We start from the raw sequence: 21,427 nt of genomic DNA, 5'->3' as shown, positions 1-21,427 counted from the left end.
TTGGATTATTAGGTTAGATTCATTTAGCAAAAGGAAGTGTTTATGTAGATCGAAACAGCAAACTGAACATGCGAAGATTAGCACATTGATCATGCGAAGATCAGCAGGCTGATCATGCGAAAATAAGCAGACCATAAGAGCATTTACTTCGCAAAATCAAAAAACTGTATACAAATCTGCTAACAAATTGGTTAAAGTTAATAAGTATGATATTTAAAGTGGTTGGAGTGATCATGAAACGATCATATGCGATAAAGCCAAGAAGAGAAGGAACCGTTTATGAAGATCGAAACAGCAGACTAATCATGAGAAATTCGGCAGAAGATTAGAGAATTTACTCCGCAAGATCGGAGAACTGTAAACAAAGCTGCTAAGAAAATGGAAAAAGTTATATAATACGAATTTATAAAACTTTTCGAGAATCAATTATTGAATAAAGACTTCCTTGATAGAAAAATAAGCAAAAAAGTAGACTAGTGTAAAAGTAGTACTAGTGTAGGCTGATCCACCTATTGTGTTGATTATTAGGTTAGATTGATATAACAAAAGGAAGTGTTTATGAAGATTGAAACAGCAGACCGAACATCCGAAGATCAAAGAACTGACCAAGCGAAGATTAGTACATTGATCATGCGAAGATCAGCGGACTGATATGCGAAGATTAGCTTAGATTAGATTTTATAAATACTAGCTGAAGTTGCTTAAACAGTTAATTGTTAGACGGAGTCAAAGATAAAGCAATGATTCATCTTTATAATATTAACTGTAGCTGTTTCTTAATAGTTACAAATATACAAAAAACTATAATATACAATTAGATAGTTTATTTCGAAGCCAAGCGAAACGGATATGCAATATTAATGCAATGATCAATTTTAACAATAAAAACAATTAATGGTCATAACCGATCGTGCACGCCTTAAGCACGATCAGCTATTGTAAAGATACAACAGGTTTACATTTCATATTGTAATAATAGACAAAAACAGAAAATGCAACAGCTTTAAAACACTAAAGTGAAATTTCCTAAACAGCGCTAGAAAACAAAACAAAAGTCGAAAAATATAATGATCGTGCCAATGAAGATAATTTGCATTAAAGAAGAAAAGCAAGCAGACGGCTAAGAGAAAAAAACGTTCAATAAATTAAAGATACATAAAGATCACAGTTCAACGGAAATAAATTTACTAGCGTTAAGTAAATTTAGGTTTTAGTTTGAACATCAGCTATGCTTAGACACCAACAAAATCCAGTGGAAAAAATTCAGGCCGTTAGAAAACATGGAGTAATAAAAAATATGCAAATTTAAATTGGTGACAAATTAATAAGTTGTGATAATCAGCGTCGAAAAAAGCATGCAGCCAAGCGCTAATGGGTTGGAAGTGAAAAAGCGCGATAAAAACGTGTAAACAAAAAAAGAAAATACGCTACGCCTACGCTGAGCCAATAGAGTGATGATAAATTTTGGACAAAAAGCGAAAAGAAATAAAAATGTATGAAAAACAAGTAAGGAAGGCTAAGTTCGGGTGTAACCGAACATTACATACTCAGCTTTGGAGACAAAATAAGGGAAAATAACCATTTAACAAAATGAACCTAGGGTAACCCTGGAATGTGTTTGTATGACATGGGTTTCAAATGGAAGGTATTAAAGAGTATTTTAAAAAGAAGTGGGCCATACTTCTATAGGTGGACGCCATTTCGGGATATCGCCATAAAGGTGGACCAGGTTGACTCTAGAATGTGTTTGTACGATATGGCTATCAAATTAAAGTATTAAAGAGTATTTTAAAAGGGATTGGCTCTTAGTTGTATATGTGAAGGCGTTTTAGAGATATCGCTACCGCTAATTTATTTATATATGTAATACCACAGTATTCCTGCCAAGATTCCAAGGGCTTTTGATTTCGCCCTGCAGAACTTTTTCATTTTCTTCTACTTAATATGATAGGTGTCATACCCATTTTACAAAGTTTTTTCTAAAGTTATATTTTGCGTCAATAAACCAATCCAATTACCATGTTTCATCTCTTTTTCATATTTGGTATAGAATTATGGCATTTTTTTTTCATTTTTCGTAATTTTCGATATTGAAAAAGTGGGCGTGGTCATAGTCGGATTTCGGCCATTTTTTATACAAAGATAAAATGAGTTCAGATAAGTACGTGATCTAAGTTTAGTAAAGATATATCGAATTTTTGCTCAAGTTATCGTGTTAACAGCCGAGCTGAAGGACAGACGGTCGACTGTGTATAAAACTGGGCGTGGCTTCAACCGATTTCGCCCATTTTCACGGAAAACAGTTATCGTCATAGAATCTATGCTCCTACCAAATTTCACAAGGATTTGTAAATCTTTGTTCGACTTATGGAATTAAAAGTTTTCTAGACGAATTAAATGAAAAAGGGCGGAGCCACGCCCATTTTGAAATTTTCTTTTATTTTGGTATTTTGTTGCACCATATCATTACTGTAGTTGAATGTTGACATAATTTACTTATATAATAATAATAATAATAATAATAATAATTTTTGTTAAAATTAGACTTAAATTTTTTTTTTTTTTAAAGTGGGCGTGTTCGTCATCCGATTTTGCTAATTTTTATTTAGCATACATATAGTATTCGGAGTAATGCGCCTGCCAAATTTCATCATGATATCTTCAACGACTGCCAAATAATAGCTTGCAAAACTTTTAAATTACCTTCTTTTAAAAGTGGGCGGTGCCACGCCCATTGTCCAAAATTTTACAAATTTTATATTTTGCGTCATAAGGTCAACGCACCTACCAAGTTTCATCGCTTTATCCGTCTTTGGTAATGAATTATCGCACTTTTTCGGTTTTTCCAAATTTTCGATATCGAAAAAGTGGGCGTGGTTGTAGTCCGATTTCGTTCATTTTAAACAGCGATCTAAGATGAGCGCCCAGGAACCTGCATACCAAATTTCATCAAGATACCTCAAAATGTACTCAAGTTATCGTGTTTACGGACGGACGGATGGACATGGCTAAATGAATTTCTTTTTTCGCCCAGATCATTTTGAGATATAGAAGTCTATATCTATCTCGATTAGTTTATGCCGTTACGGATTACCGTTATGCGAACAAAGTTAATATACTCTGTGAGCTCTGCTCAGCTGAGTATAAGAAGTAAGTTGACCGAGCGCAAATGCTTTCAAGCCAGTTGACAATGCAGCAATTTGTTATCCTTTTAGACGTCTCGTAGCGTGGCTATAAGGGGTGGGTAATGCTGCATTTTTTCATGCATTTATACATTTGAATCGCACTACTTACACAATTTGACAATGCATATAGTCACTGGGTAGCTGCGTTTAACGTAAAGGGTCGGTGAGGTATCAACTTTGCATAAAACCAATGAACTTGTGGTAACTGCGGCGTTAAGTAATTGATTTCATGCGATTGGTGTCAATAAAATATGAAACAAAATTCGTTAGCTGATAACTGCATCGAATGTTTGGTATTCATTGATATCTAAGGGATATCAACAAACTGCATCTTACTTGATTAGTTCAGCCAGCTTCCGTGTAATACCTGACATCAGCGCAATAACGCAATGCAACACAATATTACCCATGCCCTATGCCATCACTTAGCCATTGACTTGGCACATGAATAATGCAAACAAGTAGCAGCGAAATGCATAAGTAACGGTCCATAAATGAATGGGCAAGTAAATTGTAGTGGTGATGTTGAGAAAAGCAACATTTGAAATGCAAATATGCGCGCGCTAAAAGCGCTATAACAGTAATACTTGTATTAAGACTGTTGTAGTGGTATAGCGTGGTAATGCGCAGAATGTGTGGATGCGCGCATGCGTGCAACAAACAACTTGTTAAAGCGCCATAAATACGCATAACAAAAACAAATAAATTTAAAATAGAAATGAAGAAAAGCAAACAGGTTTAGTTGAATATATTTGTTAGTATTTCTTCTACACATTTATATCCAAGTTGCATACTTAACAAAGGTGAAGAAAAAAATGCAGAGGAGGATGCGCCGACGCCTTGGACATTTATTGAACTAATATAACGCTATTGCAGCTAAAATATTAACTTTCGATTTTGTCGAAAGCTTAAACAGGTTGTGGCACAGCGGGTACCAAATAGTATGTGGGTGTCACATGCTTCCTACAGTGATAAGCGAGCAATAATGCAAGTTTTTAATCCACTTTTTTTTTGTTAAAACCTGTTTAGTTGCTGCGACAGTTGTGAGATTAGTGTATTGCACAATTGGACAGGAAGTTGATGTAGATTTACTAATTCAATAAGCAGGTGTTTGTTTTCTTAAATTTTATTTTTTTTTTGTCTACTGCAATGAATTTGTTATTAATTTTTAAGCATTTATCGGTTATGACAGTTGCCAAACGATTTCACAAAGAAATAAAGCTTATGCTCTCGAATTTTCGAGAAGAGTTTTATAGCGATCATTGACTTCTCGCGAGATTCTCGAATCTCGAAAAGTCCGTTTATGTGTCAGAAGAAGTCGTGAGCTTTCTTATAATACTAGCAATGCAGCGACTAAATTGAATTTTGAGAAGCTCGCAAGATTTGCGAGTATTTCGAAATACGAGAATATCGCAAAAAACCAAGTTTTCGATTTTACGAGTCTTGAGTGATTGCTTGAGTTTCGAAAGATTTTTCGAGTTTCAAATGATTTTTGGAGTCTCGAGTAACTTTTCGAGTCGCGAATGACTTTTCGAGACTGGCAGTTATCAAAAAGAAAACGCAAGCTCTACAAAAAAGTTTTAAAACGTACTAAAATCATGCAATACATGAGAATTCCTAGTGCAGTTGTATGAGGTGCTGAAATCTTAGTAATCAAAATTAAAAATAGTATTTTAAGAAATGTTGCTACAAGTCAATTGCGCGGTTGCAAAGCATTCAAGCGCAAAAAAGCATTGAAATACCAATGAACAAGCAATTTGAATGCGCTTGCGGTGCAAAGGCAACGATTGGATGCACCGCCACCTTTATCGCACCAGCAGCAGCTACAACAATGAACACAACAAACAGTAACGGCAGCAACGGGCGGTGGCAACCAACTGAGCGCGCACTGAAGAGGAAAATATTGCAAGTCACAAATCAAAAATCTGCTGAATACGAAATAATGAAATAAAAAGCAGTTGCAGGCGAATGCAAAGGAGGGAGGAAATATAAAATAAAATGAAATAAATGTGAAAACAATAAATGTATTGAAAATGTGCAAATAATAAATTTTACATTTAGCAAAAAATAATACTGGCAGACGTTTTGTTAGCGTTAGCCGATAAAAATATTAAAATCAAATGCAACAAAAACAGTAGGCGCAATCATAAGCGAAATATGGGCACGACAGGAAGCATAACAGACGACACACAGTGTGCGCTGAGCGGTAATCAATTGCAAAATTGCAAAACCGCAAATTGCAACATTGCAAAAGTTTTGATGGCAGAAAGAAAGCGCATGGACGCGCACCTAAAAAGTCAATAAAAGGTGGTGAGCTAATGCTGCTGGCAAGTTGTAGGTGACACACCAAAGGTGGTACCAAAAAAAAAAATACATTAAAAAAAACTATGTGCTACGGTGTGGCAAATTATGTTGCAAAGATATTGCCACTGATCGCGTCAAATCGCGTCGTCAGCGTCGTGCGAGCTGACGGTAGACGGGCTGATGATCAGCAAAAGCAGTGGCGCGCACGATCATAGTTATGATATGCTGCCGAATCTGTCTAGTCTAGAAAAGCTTAGTGTGCAAACTGGCGTGCCAAATATGGCGTGCAAGAAAAAAAAGAAGGCATGTAGCAAATGAACGCGCCGCATAACTATAGAACGTGTTCGCGCGCAACAAAATTGCATTAATAAATTTAAAGCATATTTTTATTTTCACTTTTAATTTGTCGCCACCTATAAAATATTTTGATTTTTTACTCACTTATGTATATTTGTAGGGGTTGGCGCGATAGACATTTTTAATGAAATAAAGAAGTTGCGCGCTGATCGTTTCCATGATGATCAAATATGTTGCTAAAAATACCTTTGCTTTGACAGCACGACTGGCGACTGCATGCAACAATGAAGCGCTAGATCGCGCGCAACAGACAAAAAACAAAATTCATTATGGACAGTTAAGTGAGTAAGTATTTACAGACAGCCGGCACAAGCCAGTGGATGAGTAAACAGTATAAATAAGTACATACATATACAAAGTTGTTGCATGTTCCACTCGCCTAAGATTAAAGTTCAATTTCAGCAGCAACACCCTTTGTTCAGTAAAGGAGCACCCCAACGTTTTCACTTACAACTACAAATGATATAGCAGCAGCGCATACACTTTTACGACGCTTTTGAGTTTGATGACAACTATTTTTAGGTGTTTGCGTCAGTGCATGAAAAGTAGGCGTCTTTGGCTTTTGGAGGGTGGGGGAGCGCTATTGCTCTGCACACCACCAGTCTGCCAAGCAAAAAAAAAAAAAATACGCCAACTGTCTGTTGTTAGAACTTCACCTCTACGCTTTTAGTTGTCACATTGAAAATTGACGTTGGTGTCTACGCTGGAGACACAAGCACAAGCAAAAGCAGATGTGCAAGTGTAGGGGAAGTGAGGTGTACTTATAAGTTACACTTCTGCGCTTTTATTAAAATTCTAAAAATATTTGTTGAGTAAATGTAAGTAAATATGATGCTGTAGAGTTTTATAGCTGAAGATGATCTAATGGGATGCTGCAGGCCGCAGTTTTTGCGCTGCTGAAAGATGCGGCAGCCGCAGTGACCCAGAAATATACTAAAATAGAAGTCAAATTGGAGTGCAGATTTTTTGGAAAAGGAAACGAGTTTTTGCTAGTTAATCATCTTATTTATTTTAAAATTTTATAGGCGGCTACCGCTTAAAAAATGTGAGCACAACTTCATGAGGGTGAAGTTAACAAAGCTATTATATTACGCTGATCGAAATGCGACTTGGCTGGTATTTTAGTGCGTATTAGTCGCTATTTAGGTGCGAAGAGAAAACATTTTTTACGCTTTTCTAAAGAGCTTCGCTTAGTTCACGCTTGTTAGCGAAGCACCCTCGAAAAAGTGACTTATACTACACTGATTGGAATGCGACTTAGTAATTGAGTTGCACAGAGAGAAAATATTCACGCTTTTCTATGTGCTTTTTTTGCGTAAAATTTTTTCTCTACGCAACTAATAAGCGCATAATTTGCGGCAAAATACCGACCTATTAATTTTTTGATGCGCGGAAGGTGCTTTTTTAACTTCACGTTCGTTATGACTTCAAAATAGCTTATAACTTTTTGAAGACCAATTAAAATTTTCTTTCTCTCTAGCAGCAAACTGAAACCATCTCTAATGTAACTAAAAATATTTTCAACTCTACACGACGGTCATACTACAGCTTGCATGCAAAATAAGGGCAATAAAATGCTCAACTCAATTATAGATAACCCAAAAAAAAAACAGGTTCTCCAGATAAGCAGCGGTGGAAGTCAACGCATCGCGGTATTTCGCGTGCCACATTAATTTGCCGCAGCTATAGCGGTCAGTTACGCGATAAAGACACACACTTACTAGTATACTTAGTATGTACCTTGCAACGAGCGACAGCCTAGACAAGCAGCTTGGGCTTAACCCTAACCGTTGTTCAGTAAATTGCTAAGCTGCATTTCAACTGTGGTTGTTGTTGCAAATGATAAAGATGACGTTTGCAATGTTGTTGACGACAGTGACGCTGATTGCAGAATGCTGACAAACGCTCGACGTTAACTGATGATGGTAATGACACTAGCTTAACTATATGTATTTCACTTGCTTAACACATCATGTTGATAGCGCAATGGACTTAATGATCAGACGTAGAATTCGAGGACATTAACAACAAGAAAGCAAACATTGCTATATGATCATAATGTTGATGATGACTAGTGACGTTGCACATGCGCGATGTGGTAATTACAAACGACATAGCATGCGATCATCATCATCGTGCCACATAAGTACATAAACATATTTGAGGTAGTGTAAAAATAGGAAATGGTGGTTGCGCGAAGGGTCAAATTGAGGAAGAAGTAGTAGAAGAAGAAGAAAGAACGAATAAGGTAAGCATGAAGAAGAAGGAAGTAAGTAAATCACCCTTATGCACGAAGTTGCAGAATTTACTGCTATAAAGTGGAAATTATAATAGCTCTCATGCAATGTAAAATGTTGACAAAAGCTGTGGTCTTTTGTAAACGAGTTTCAAAAGAAACTGGAAACAGTTTTCTTATAAACAGCAGCAGAGCAAGACCTCATATTAAGGGTGCCCACGCAATGGCTCCGTATGGCTTTCAACAACTTCACTTTGGCGCCGATTGCCTCCCAATAAAAACCAAATCGATTTCACTGGAACAACACAGAAAATAATCACAGTATGGTTTTGAAATTAAAATTTTGAATTGCGCTGGTGCCAGCAAGCCACACAATCAAACGATTGGCATGACAAACGATCGACAATAATTCACTTTGGCTCCGGCTGGCTCGCTACAAAAAACAAAGTGATTTCGGTATAATAACTTCCTAAATGAACAGAGCATGCATTAAGGATGTCGCAATGACTCTTTTGGCTCCGTAGGCTGCTAACACCAGTTTGGCTCTGCCTGGCTCCCAACAACAACCACATCGACCAAGATTCATTCACTGCTGGCCGGCCTATACCTGCTGCTGGTAAGTTGTATTTCGCTGTTTTTTGTTGTTGTTGCTTTCGCTATGTAATCATGAATTTTACTGCTTTGCATTGTTGTTTCACATGGAATGACGAACAATTTTTTCGAAATATTTGTTGTTATACCGGGAAAGAAGTTGTAGTGCACTTATTGACGTTGTTGCCCTTTAGCTCCGTTAGTGAAATCCCTTCAGCACCCATACTGCAGATTGTTCTCCAGCAGAGATCTCTAGCGCGTGACTCCCAACAAACTAAACCTTAACTTACAAAAGCACTGCAGAACCGCATACACACACCTTGTACCAACAGATGCCACCCTCTTATTTACTTGGAGTCGTATTCATACAGCACTCGGAGGGCCCTTGCCTGTACCAGTTTACCAAAAAAGCACTCCTTATTGTATTATTAACACAGTGTACCTTCAAAGTGTGCTGCCCCTTACCTGGGCAGTGGCTTCCCAACCGAAAAAAACACTAATTATTCGCCGGCAGATGACGCTCGTACATATAAAGAACATATTCATAGTATATAGGAGTTTTCCACTAAATTTAACTAAATTTCCTTATACTTCCAAACTCGCTATTCAGAATAGAGTAGCTCAAAAAGTCGCTGTCTAAACTAATTCATCAATAATGAAATACAGCCTGAATATCTCGCCAACAGAGGGCGCTCGTACTTATAAAGCAGATATTCATGGTATATAGGAGTTTTAAATTATACTATACTAAATTTCCTTGTACTGGCACTCTTTCCATTCACAATAGAGCAGTTTACAAAATGCATGCTAACTTTCATTTATCAATAAAACAGCACCATGCACATACACCGAATTTTTCGCCAACAGAGGGCGCACGTGCTCACAAGTGAAGTATTCATGATTTTTTCAAGGGTTTAACACTTGTTTCACCATTTACAACAGATAATCCGCTATTTTACAAGCATTTCTGTACCCTATCGAATAGCTATAGCTATATATTTTTTGCACCTCGTTGAGCAAAGGTTACGCCTAAAGTTCACTGAGCCGTATTGCTCTGTGTTGGAAGCAAGGAAATTATGATGATGATGTGACAATAAACTTGTAGCGTTATTGCAGAATAAAAAACAGGGTTGGCAAACAAATTAATGATAGGTAAAGTATTCTTCATTGCTAAAAACTAAAATTCACCATAAACAATATTATGAATATATAAAAGGAATAAATTGCTAGAAAGGATGGAAGCGACGGCAAAGAAAAAACGCCTTTCAGCAAGTCAAGAGTAAATAAAAAAGAAATAGAGAAAAACTGAAAATACTTTAAAAATTGTTGAATAAGTAAGGGGTATCAAGCAACAATTACAAACAATGCGCTCGTGAATTGTAGTACTAAAAAGGCGCACGGAGAGTGGTAGCTTCTATGATACTAAGTATTTTTATTTACTTTTTTTTTTTGTTTTTGCCTAAAACATTTTTAAGTTAGATATGAGTACAAAAATATGCAGGTATGCTACAAGTTTGAAAATACTTAAAATAAAAATAGAGCAAATAGAACGATCGACGTAAAAAATGTGTGTGCTTGAGGGGCGCGCTGAAGCATGAAGTTGGAACTTTCCTAAAAGAAAAAAAATGAAGGAGAAAAAGAAACAAAGAAAAGGCAAAGCCAACAGCAACGAGAAAACGAGAAAAAAGAAGACGGCATAAGACAAAAAAAAAGCAAGAAATAAAAACACAAAAATAAAAAGTTCAAAAATTAAAACAAATAATATAAAAAAACTTGAATAATTAAGATTTATTAAGAAATGTGTAGTACATATATATAATTAAGCATGTATACCAAAGTATTTACTAGAAATACCACGTGCGCGCAACATCCTTAAAAAACACAGAATTGTTTGAAGAGTATCATCAATGCCACATTAAAGACAGACATCACCATCACTTCACTACGTTATACGCAATTTATTACAAAACAAAATTTCCGCTAAAGAAATAGGGGCGTATTGCTATTGTTGTAGACTCAAGTGAAGCTTGCGAAGTGTGTGCTGCGTTTAAATTGGAAGACGGCGCTTTTTAGGTGACATCCCAAAATGTGGGGGCGATCACTTAAATAATGTGGTGCAACACGCAATGTAACTCATGCTATTACCATTACATATGAAGCAATGAAATATAGATAAATGTTTATTAATTTGTATGAATGTAATGCATTAAACCACAAATATATCTATGTATCTATGAATGTACTTTTTAAGTTATGAACTTTAACGTACTGACTCACAGGCGACGTTGAGGTGCATTTAAGTTGACGTTATGTAAACTGTTTCATTCAATTATTGTGAAACATGTGAGAAGGGATAGTTAAAGAATTAAATGAATTGCGAGATGAAGAGGTTAAAGCTTGATGCATATTGACGGCTGAATGGAATAGCACCTAATATTGGCTGCTGCTCCGAAAACGCCTTATCTCAGAAAACTTTTCACGTACAAGCTATTTCAGCATTTGATTCAAAAACGATTTATCTAAGAGAGAGAACGCCCTATCTCAGAATTTTTTACATAATGCGACAGCTTACGTCAAAATGTTTTGAATTTAAGCTCAAATAAGAGATTTTTGAGAAATAAGTGAAGATATGGCGTTTTTCAAACGCATCTGAGATAGGGATTTTTCGTAGCGGTAGCCAAGATAGGGTGATATTCCACGCATCAGTCATTACATAGTATTAAAAAATATACTACATAAAGAACTTAAGAATTCGACAAGAGAAAAGTGCAGTGCTATACTCCCTATCTCAGAGTTTGGTCGAAGAAAGCCCTGATTCAAAACATGATTCATTGCTGTAAGACGTTCTTCCACAACCTTTAAGACATCGACAAAACAAAACATAATTTTGAACCAAAAGCGTAGTTATAAATCGTTTAACATAAATAAACAAATGTGTTTTATAAAATAAAATAAAATACTAGAGAAAAAAATAAACAAAAACAAATGAATTTAAGAGAACAAAAACAAATTAAATCGGGATCAGCCGTATGAAGAAAAGGTGCATGAAACGGCCCTTAGAGACAACCACAAAAAGTCGGCGGACTATTATACCAGCGTTTCTCCGGTAAACGGCGCTCTCAAAGACAAATACCCAGAACTCCCATGTAAGGAAAGCAACTTCCCTAGAGAGGGAGATGCGCGTCACTTCAGCTCAACTTCGATCTGCACACTGTAATAGGTTAAACTCTTACTTATCCAGCATCAACCTCGGTATACTCAATACATGTCCCGCTCGTAACGTGTCCCCACACGACCCCCAACCATCTTTTCAATTGCAATGTGGAACCAACGTCTCTATAACGTTTATCTCTTTGGTTCAAGCCTGTTTAAACAGCAAGTTTCCTCGGACTCCCGTTAGAGAATATTGATGGCAAATTAATAAATAAAAGGTTAAAAATAGTAAGTTAAAAGAAATACAAAATAAGGAAAGTGAGTAAAAATATGAAAAGAAACCCAAGAAAGATCGAAACACAATACACAAAGAAAACAAAATACAGCAAAACTTATAATTAATAAAATAAATAATAAAAGTACCAAAACAGATCAAAGAGAAAGCAATTGGACAAAAAAAGAGTTAGAAAATTCAAGCATTATTGTGAGTTGAGTAGAAATACAAAAAATAGAAACTAGAGATAAAACAACACAAAACATAGAATATATTATATCAAATAAATTAAACAAACTGCTTAAACCACAAACTACACAAAATAAAAACTTAACAATAAAAAACCTAAACAAAATAAAAAATAATGAAAGTATTATGAATTAAAAACCGAAAAAGAATAAATGAAGGGAGTTCTTTTTCCAACATGCCAGATCTCACCAAATTTCTAATGGAAGAATATCAGCTCATTGATAAAATCTGTGATAAAGTGCTGTTTTAAATGCTGTTTGGAAAATATATGGTTAAAAAAAGGTTCTTAACAATAAAAAGAAACATATGATTTGTTAATAGTACCAACTAACCTGAAAGGCGAGGTTCGAAATGATAGAGTCAGCTCTTATATAAGGCACTGTATCCCAATATGTTGCAACGTCATCGGTTTGGAAATATGTTCCAAGCCTTTATCTCAGTTGATTTTTTTTAGTCCATAGCAAGATTTTCCTAGTTGGCACAAATTTTCTAAATATCTCGATCGTTGCGCAAGTATGGAAATTTTTGCAATATATTGTATTCTTTTTGTTGTCCCACCTATGTTTCAAGTTTCTAGTTTCTAACACTCTTGGCATTTGCCTAAAACTCGACTGCAAGATTTCCGAAGTCAGCACGAATAGTCTATATCTTTCCCTATGGGCGCTTCCTTAAAGAATTTATACTTTTAGGATAGGGTTCGAAATGGATGATTGGATCAACTTACCTCCTCACATTCAACTGGTCTATAAGGAATTGTGCCCCTATATATATTTCTTTTAGTCGCCACTATGAGAATTTGTCCAAATAACTATATTGTATTAATTTGGGATTCGCAACTATGCTACATGTTTTTGGTCTCTAGTTTCCTGGGAAGTTGCTTCAAACATGACTGCAAGTTTCCGGAAATCAACAGGAACTTTCTGAATATTTCCCTCGAGGAATTCAAGCCTCTATTTAATACATAATCTCTAACTCACTGAGGATTTAGGTGAAAATGGATCGCAAGATTACCCATTTTCGAAACAGTTTTTTAAAAATCTAGACATATTGGCCTTTTTGCTTTTTATTGCTTTTCAAATGGTTTCTTAACTATGCTCCTAGTTTCAAGTTTCTGTATAAGAGGAAGGATACTTCAAAACAGATAACCGACAAGCAAAAAGTGGTAAAGGTAGTCAAGCTTCGGTCTAAAATTATTTCGCGCTCAATAAAGTGTAACAATCATATGATTATCATTCCTTATCAATTCAAATTAAATATGAACAACATTGCAATTTTTCACCTTTTAAATAACATACATAGGTACAATGTATAATAACAGAAATAAGAAGTTGCAAAAACAAAAACAAAAATATTCACTATTTTTTTAAGAGATAAACAAGTTTCGAATGAAAAACGGCGGCTGTCTAAATAAAATCAACATTTTATAGGGGTTGAGAATGGGTGCATGTGTGCCATACACATAAAACACGCGCCACAAACGAAATGGCAAGTTTGGTTTTTTAACGACTGGTGGCGACGACGACGACAAAAGTCAACTCACATGCATATGAGCCGGTAACAATATATAAAAAAGATATATACCTATATAAAGTATACATTTGAATGGCACAAATTCCAATTGGAATGGTAAAATGTAAAGTGCTGATCGTAGCAAAAATAACAAGCAAAATTATTTACTTAATCAAGCCAAATAGGGAGCAACCAAATCGAGTTGTGAGGAGAGTCAGCGACATCAAGAGCAACGACGCAAACGCCTTGGGAATAGAACACATGGAAAACACTAAAGTCACATTAACTAATGATGATGGTAGTGGTGGTGGTTAAGGTGATGGAAGAGGAATTGGATTTGGTTGTTGGGTGTTTATTATGGTGGTTGGTTAAGGCTTAGCTACTGAAAGTTAGTGCTGCGCGCTAAACACCAACAATAACAAAAGAGGGGGTACTGCACTCAGGATGTATGTGTGTAAGTGCCGTTAAGGTAAAGCGCACGCGCGATCATCAAACATATACATATGTTTACAACATTTTTAACGATGCTTGGATATGTTGAGTGACTGACTATGCGTAGCGACGCGGTTTTAGCACATTTTAATAGCTGACAGCTGTTAAGCGTAAAAAAAACGGTAACTGAAATATTTACTTTGCGCAAAGTGGTGGTGTACAATGAAGTGGTGTGTGGTGGGGTGCGGCGTGAGTGAGGTGCCTCATGAAAAAGACTCAAAATAGCCTGCTAGCCACCCCTTGTAATAGTCGAGTATTTTATGTTCTGTATTGGTAAGCGACAGATACGAGCGCATGTGCGCATTGCACCCCAGTTATAAATATATTTTGTATGTGTATATGTATGTATGCGCAAACGAATTTACTTTATTTATTGTACTTATTTAGTGCTATGAAATGCATTGTTGTTGGTTTTGTTTTTGTAACGTATTTTTGCTACAAGGACGCTCGCGTTTCGTTGTATGACAGAAATGTAAACAGCATGGTATTAATATTTTGATGATAGGAGATATATGCAATATAGCAGGAATATGGAAAAATAATAAAGGAAACATAAAGAGACTATTAAATTAAAAAAAAGTTATATAAATGCAGAGATTGAAAATAATTGTTAACAAATATTATTTTTTTTTTGTATTTCAATGAAAAAAAACTATAAAATGTAAAAAAAAAAACCCCAAATCAACAAACAAAAAGGTGATTTTTAAACTTTCTTTGCCTTCAGCAACACAAAAATTGTATTTTGAACATAAGTGAACAAGAGCTTATAAGTTAAGCTTTACAAGTAATAGTTTTTCAAGCGTTTCATTGCTTAAGTTGTACCACCTTTCATCCAAATTAAATTCAAAGAAGAAAATGATCTTTCTAATGATACTTGCGTAGCAGGGACACCAAGGATGACAAAAACTAATTCAAACAGCTCAGGAGATGTAAAGCTAATATTTTGATAATATGTAAAGATGTCTTCATATACCGCCAAACGTGTATGTAGGCTTTAAAATTTGTCAATTTCCGCAAATATCTTAGTAAGTTCGGAAACTTCACGACGAGGAACTACAGGTACTATATTTTGAGCCATCTCATCCAAAAAGGTACTGAGTTTCGAACTTTGGTGAGCGTTTATGGGCTCCTGGTCAACAGAGAGGCATATTTTAGCAATTTTTTTAGCGCCCTGATGTATACAATACTTATAAATTAGCTCCAGCCTAATATCATATTCCTCAAGAGTTTCCAATGCCGTCATTTTTATTTTGTCCCCAGTGTGTGGGTGGACAATGGTCTCATTCCGAGAGCTTTTACAACTACTACTAATTTTGAATTTTGAATTTCAATATACTGTAGGTTAATGCCTAATATGGAGCGGTTAAACCGAGTAGCGGCATCAATTTTAATTGATACTAATTTCTTTCCAACCAAATTTTTTATTTCGTTTTTTATTTCTATATCACGATTACTTATTAACTTTATAACATTATAGGAGTTGATTGGATTCATATTAAGGGCTTTGAAGATGGGAACCACTATCTCCCTGAACCCTTCACTGTCCAATTGCGACAACGGCCGCCCATCTTTTGTTACAATTTTTATTAACGAATTCTTAAAGGACTCTGGTTGTATAGAGTATGAAATTTTAATTTTCTTTTTCGGTGGTTCGCTATTTTTGAAATTAGCCCTGAAACCGTCTAGAAATCTTCCGTGCTTCGTTATTATGTGACGTTTTAAATTTGTCAAATTTTCGCCCGCTAATTTACTTTTGCCCATTTTACATTGCGACTTTTTTTCTTCCTCCTTATATTGGAAAACGTCTCTAATGGCATTGTTTGCTGCAACCCTATTCCTGCCCATAGTGTATTTACACGATATGATATATACCCAGCTTATATACGCTTCAAATGTTTTTCGTTTGAGTTGTTCAAAATTTTCAAAACAATGATCAGAGAAAGAACGAAAATTTCAAACTGTAAGGTTTTTTCTGAGACAAACAAAAAATTTTTTTTGTCTTTGGATTTCAGTTTTCAACGAATATCTGAATATTTGGCTTAACTTTCATGCTATTTTCAAAAAATTTTTTCTTTCTTCTATTCTAATTTAAAAATTTTTTCAATTAAGAAAAAATATATTATAACAATAATAATGATAAAATAATTATTGTTAGGCCTTGAGCTCGATTCAAACTCGCGATCTTACAAATCTGTAGGCCGATATAACAACAAAAATTGTTAATACATCCCAGAGCATGGGGAAAAAGTGTCAATAAAATATAACACTATGGCATCATCGCCATAAACAAAGTCCAATTTTCACAACTATGCTGTAACAGATGTCACAGTGCTGTGTATATCAATTGGCAAGAAACAGAATTGAAGTAGGAATAATGAAGACAAACAAAAAACCGCTGTGGTGGCTGAATGGTTATAGCAGCGGCGCCTAAACGTTGCCGATGAAGGAATTTAGCAGTTCCCGAAATGGATCTATACAACGAGCTTTGGCAGTTGTCTAAATTTTTTCTTTCTTCTATTCTAATTTAAAAATTTTTTCAATTAAGAAAAAATATATTATAACAATAATAATGATAAAATAATTATTGTTAGGCCTTGAGCTCGATTCAAACTCGCGATCTTACAAATCTGTAGGCCGATATAACAACAAAAATTGTTAATACATCCCAGAGCACGGGGAAAAAGTGTCAATAAAATATGACACTATGGCATCATCGCCATAAACAAAGTCCAATTTTCACAACTATTCTGTAACAGATGTCGCAGTGCTGTGAATATCAATTGGCAAGAAACAGAATTGAAGTAGGAATAATGAAGACAAACAAAAAACCGCTGTGGTGGCTGAATGGTTATAGCAGCGGCGCCTAAACGTTGCCGATGAAGGAATTTAGCAGTTCCCGAAATGGATCTATACAACGAGCTTTGGCAGTTGTCTAAATTTTTTCTTTCTTCTATTCTAATTTAAAAATTTTTTCAATTAAGAAAAAATATATTATAACAATAATAATGATAAAATAATTATTGTTAGGCCTTAAGCTCGATTCAAACTCGCGATCTTACAAATCTGTAGGCCGATATAACAACAAAAATTGTTATTTTCAAAACCTTTTAAATGGTTAATAGATATATTCGATGTCTGTATAAACAAAAACCATTTTAAAGGAAATGTTCGAAAAAATAAAAAAAATAAAGCCTCAAACAAATGTAATCAAACTCAATAAAGTAAAAAAAGCTTTACTCACATTATATTAACTAATAATGTATAATAAACAAAATAAAATAGCTAAAAATAACTAATGAATATGGAAAACCATAAAGGGATCCTAAAAAGGTTATTACAGAAATAAAAAAAATCAGTTTCTCTTAAAAAAACAAACACAATAATTGAATATTCAAATATTATAAGCCGTTGTTAAGCTCACGAATTCTTAAATATTAAATAATAAAAAACTATATAAAAATTAAAAAAATAAATTATACAAAAATAAAAAAACCATATAGAAATAAAAATTATTAAAAAAAACAAAAGTAATAAAAGGAAATAATCGAAAAAAAATTTTTTTAAATATATCTGAAACACAAAAAAATAAATGTAATGAATATAAACTAAAACAAGTAAGAACGGGACTGTCTTCGGCTGTGCCGAAGACTTCATACCTTTCATGAATGGGGCTGAACAATAATCTTATCCCGTTCGTAATCTCCGAATAATCGGATGTATAAGATAAGAAATATATAGTGAACAGATCTACATACCTTAACGATTTTTAAGATAAATATAAAATAAAAAACGGGTAGGTACTTTGTGTGAGGATGCAAAGTTTCAGGTTTTTTGTGGTCTGCGTGTAAAAACTATGACTACGAATCACGTATTTCAAAAATATATGACGAAAACGTAACTATTTGATCAAATTTGATGAATTTTGAAGATTCTAGCCGTAAAAAAGGGGTCAAAATGACAGTTTATATGAAGTATATAATATATATACGACCGATCTCTATGATTTTTTCAGACAACAATATATGCTATATACGTAAGCATTTTGTGAAATTTGAAGCTTCTAACTGTTAAAATGGGGCAGAAATTGCGCAAAGTTTCTTATCTGAACAATCGGTTGTATGAGATATATACTATGTGTACCACCGATCTCAATGATTTTTTCAGACATCAATATATGCTATACACGTAAGCAGTTGGTGAAATTTGAAGCTTCTAGCTGTTAAAATGGGGCCGAAATCGTAAAAAAAATATATATATACTATATATATATACTATATATACCATCATATATATATTATATATATCACCGATCTCTATGATTTTTTGACACAACAATACATACTATATACGTAAGCAATCGGTGAAATTTGAAGCTTATAACTGTTAAAATGGGGAAAAAATTGCGCAAAGTTTCTTATCTGAACAATCGGTTGTATGGGATATATACTATATATACCACCGGTATCTATGATTTTCTCAGACAACAATATATGCTATACACGTAAGCATTTGGTGAAATTTGAACATATCTAAACGATTTTTAAGATAAATATAAAATAAAAAATAGGTAGGTAATCTGTGTGAGGATGCAAAGCTTCACGTTTTTTGTGGTCTGCATGTAAAAACTATGGCTACGAATCACGTATTTCAAAAATATATGACGTAAACGTAACTATGTGATGAAATTTGATGAATCTTGAAGCTTCTAGCCGTAAAAAAGGGGTCAATATGACAGTTTATATGAAGTATATAATATATATACCACCGATCTCTATGATTTTTTCAGACAACAATATATGCTATATACGAAAGCATTTTGTGAAATTTGAAGCTTCTAACTGTTAAAACGGGGCAGAAATTGCGCAAACTTTCTTATCTGAACAATCGGTTGTATGAGATATATACTATGTATGTCACCGATCTCAATGATTTTTTCAGACATCAATATATGCTATACACGTAAGCAGTTGGTGAAATTTGAAGCTTCTAGCTGTTAAAATGGGGTAGAAATTGCGAAAAGTTTCTTATCTGAACAATCGGTTGTATGAGATATATACTATATATAGAACCGATCTCTATGATTTTTTGAGACAACAATATATGCTATATACGTAAGCAATCAGTGAAATTTGAAGCTTACAGCTGTTAAAATGGGGTAGAAATTGCGAAAAGTTTCTTATCTGAACAATCGGTTGTATGAGATATATACTATATATACAACCGATCTCTATGATTTTTTCAGACAACAATATATGCTATATACGTAAGCAATCGGTGAAATTTGAAGCTTATAGCTGTTAAAATGGGGTAGAAATTGCGAAAAGTTTCTTATCTGAACAATCGGTTGTATGAGATATATACTATATATACAACCGATCTCTATGATTTTTTCAGACAACAATATATGCTATATAAGTAAATATTCGGTGAAATTTGAAGCTTCTAGCTATTAAAATGGGGCTAAAATTTGCGAAAATATATATATATATACTATATATATATGCTATATATACCATCATATATATACTATATATACCACCGATCTTTATGATTTTTTCAGACAACAATATATGCTATATACGTAAGCATTCGCTGAAATTTGAAGCATCTAGCTCTTAAAATAGGGCAGTAATTACGAAAAGTTCCTTATCTGAACAATCGGTTGTGGGGGATATATACTATATATACGACCGATCTCATAAATTTTTTCAGGCAACAATATGTTCAATATACGAAAGTATATGGTGAAGTTTGAAGCTTCAATCTGTTAAATTGGGTAAGATATTACAAAAATCCTCTTTTTCTGAAAAATCGGTCGTATGGAGGATATATGCTATAGTGGTCCGATCCGGTCGGTTCCGACAAATGTCTAATCGGACACCCAAATACACCTGCTCACCAAATTTTATCAAGATATCTCAAAAATTGAGGGACTAGTTTGCATACAAACAGACAGACGGACAGACGGACAGACGGACAGACGGACATGGCTAAAACAACTCAGCTCTTCAACCTGATTATTTCGGTATACTTAATGGTGGGTCTATCTATTTTCCTTTAAGGACTTACAATTTTCGGTTTCGTGACGAACTTAATATACCATTTCATTTTCATGAAAGGTATAAAAATAGGTAGGTAATCTGTGTGAGGATGCAAAGCTTCACGTTTTTTGTGGTCTGCATGTAAAAACTATGGCTACGAATCACGTATTTCAAAAATATATGACGTAAACGTAACTATGTGATGAAATTTGATGAATCTTGAAGCTTCTAGCCGTAAAAAAGGGGTCAATATGACAGTTTATATGAAGTATATAATATATATACCACCGATCTCTATGATTTTTTCAGACAACAATATATGCTATATACGAAAGCATTTTGTGAAATTTGAAGCTTCTAACTGTTAAAACGGGGCAGAAATTGCGCAAACTTTCTTATCTGAACAATCGGTTGTATGAGATATATACTATGTATGTCACCGATCTCAATGATTTTTTCAGACATCAATATATGCTATACACGTAAGCAGTTGGTGAAATTTGAAGCTTCTAGCTGTTAAAATGGGGTAGAAATTGCGAAAAGTTTCTTATCTGAACAATCGGTTGTATGAGATATATACTATATATAGAACCGATCTCTATGATTTTTTGAGACAACAATATATGCTATATACGTAAGCAATCAGTGAAATTTGAAGCTTATAGCTGTTAAAATGGGGTAGAAATTGCGAAAAGTTTCTTATCTGAACAATCGGTTGTATGAGATATATACTATATATACAACCGATCTCTATGATTTTTTCAGACAACAATATATGCTATATACGTAAGCAATCGGTGAAATTTGAAGCTTATAGCTGTTAAAATGGGGTAGAAATTGCGAAAAGTTTCTTATCTGAACAATCGGTTGTATGAGATATATACTATATATACAACCGATCTCTATGATTTTTTCAGACAACAATATATGCTATATAAGTAAATATTCGGTGAAATTTGAAGCTTCTAGCTATTAAAATGGGGCTAAAATTTGCGAAAATATATATATATATACTATATATATATGCTATATATAC

General features: G+C 34.3%; 1 protein-coding gene across 1 annotated transcript in view; it reads right to left on the bottom strand.

The window, feature by feature from the left end:
- The window catches only part of Delta (neurogenic locus protein delta), a 135,987-nt gene that overhangs the window by 78,500 nt on the left and 36,060 nt on the right, over positions 1-21,427 (bottom strand). The window lies entirely within an intron of this gene.

Source organism: Eurosta solidaginis, chromosome 1 (assembly GCF_040869045.1).
Source record: "Eurosta solidaginis isolate ZX-2024a chromosome 1, ASM4086904v1, whole genome shotgun sequence".
NCBI lineage: Eukaryota > Metazoa > Arthropoda > Insecta > Diptera > Tephritidae > Eurosta > Eurosta solidaginis.
This window is presented reverse-complemented; position numbering and strand designations above follow the sequence as displayed.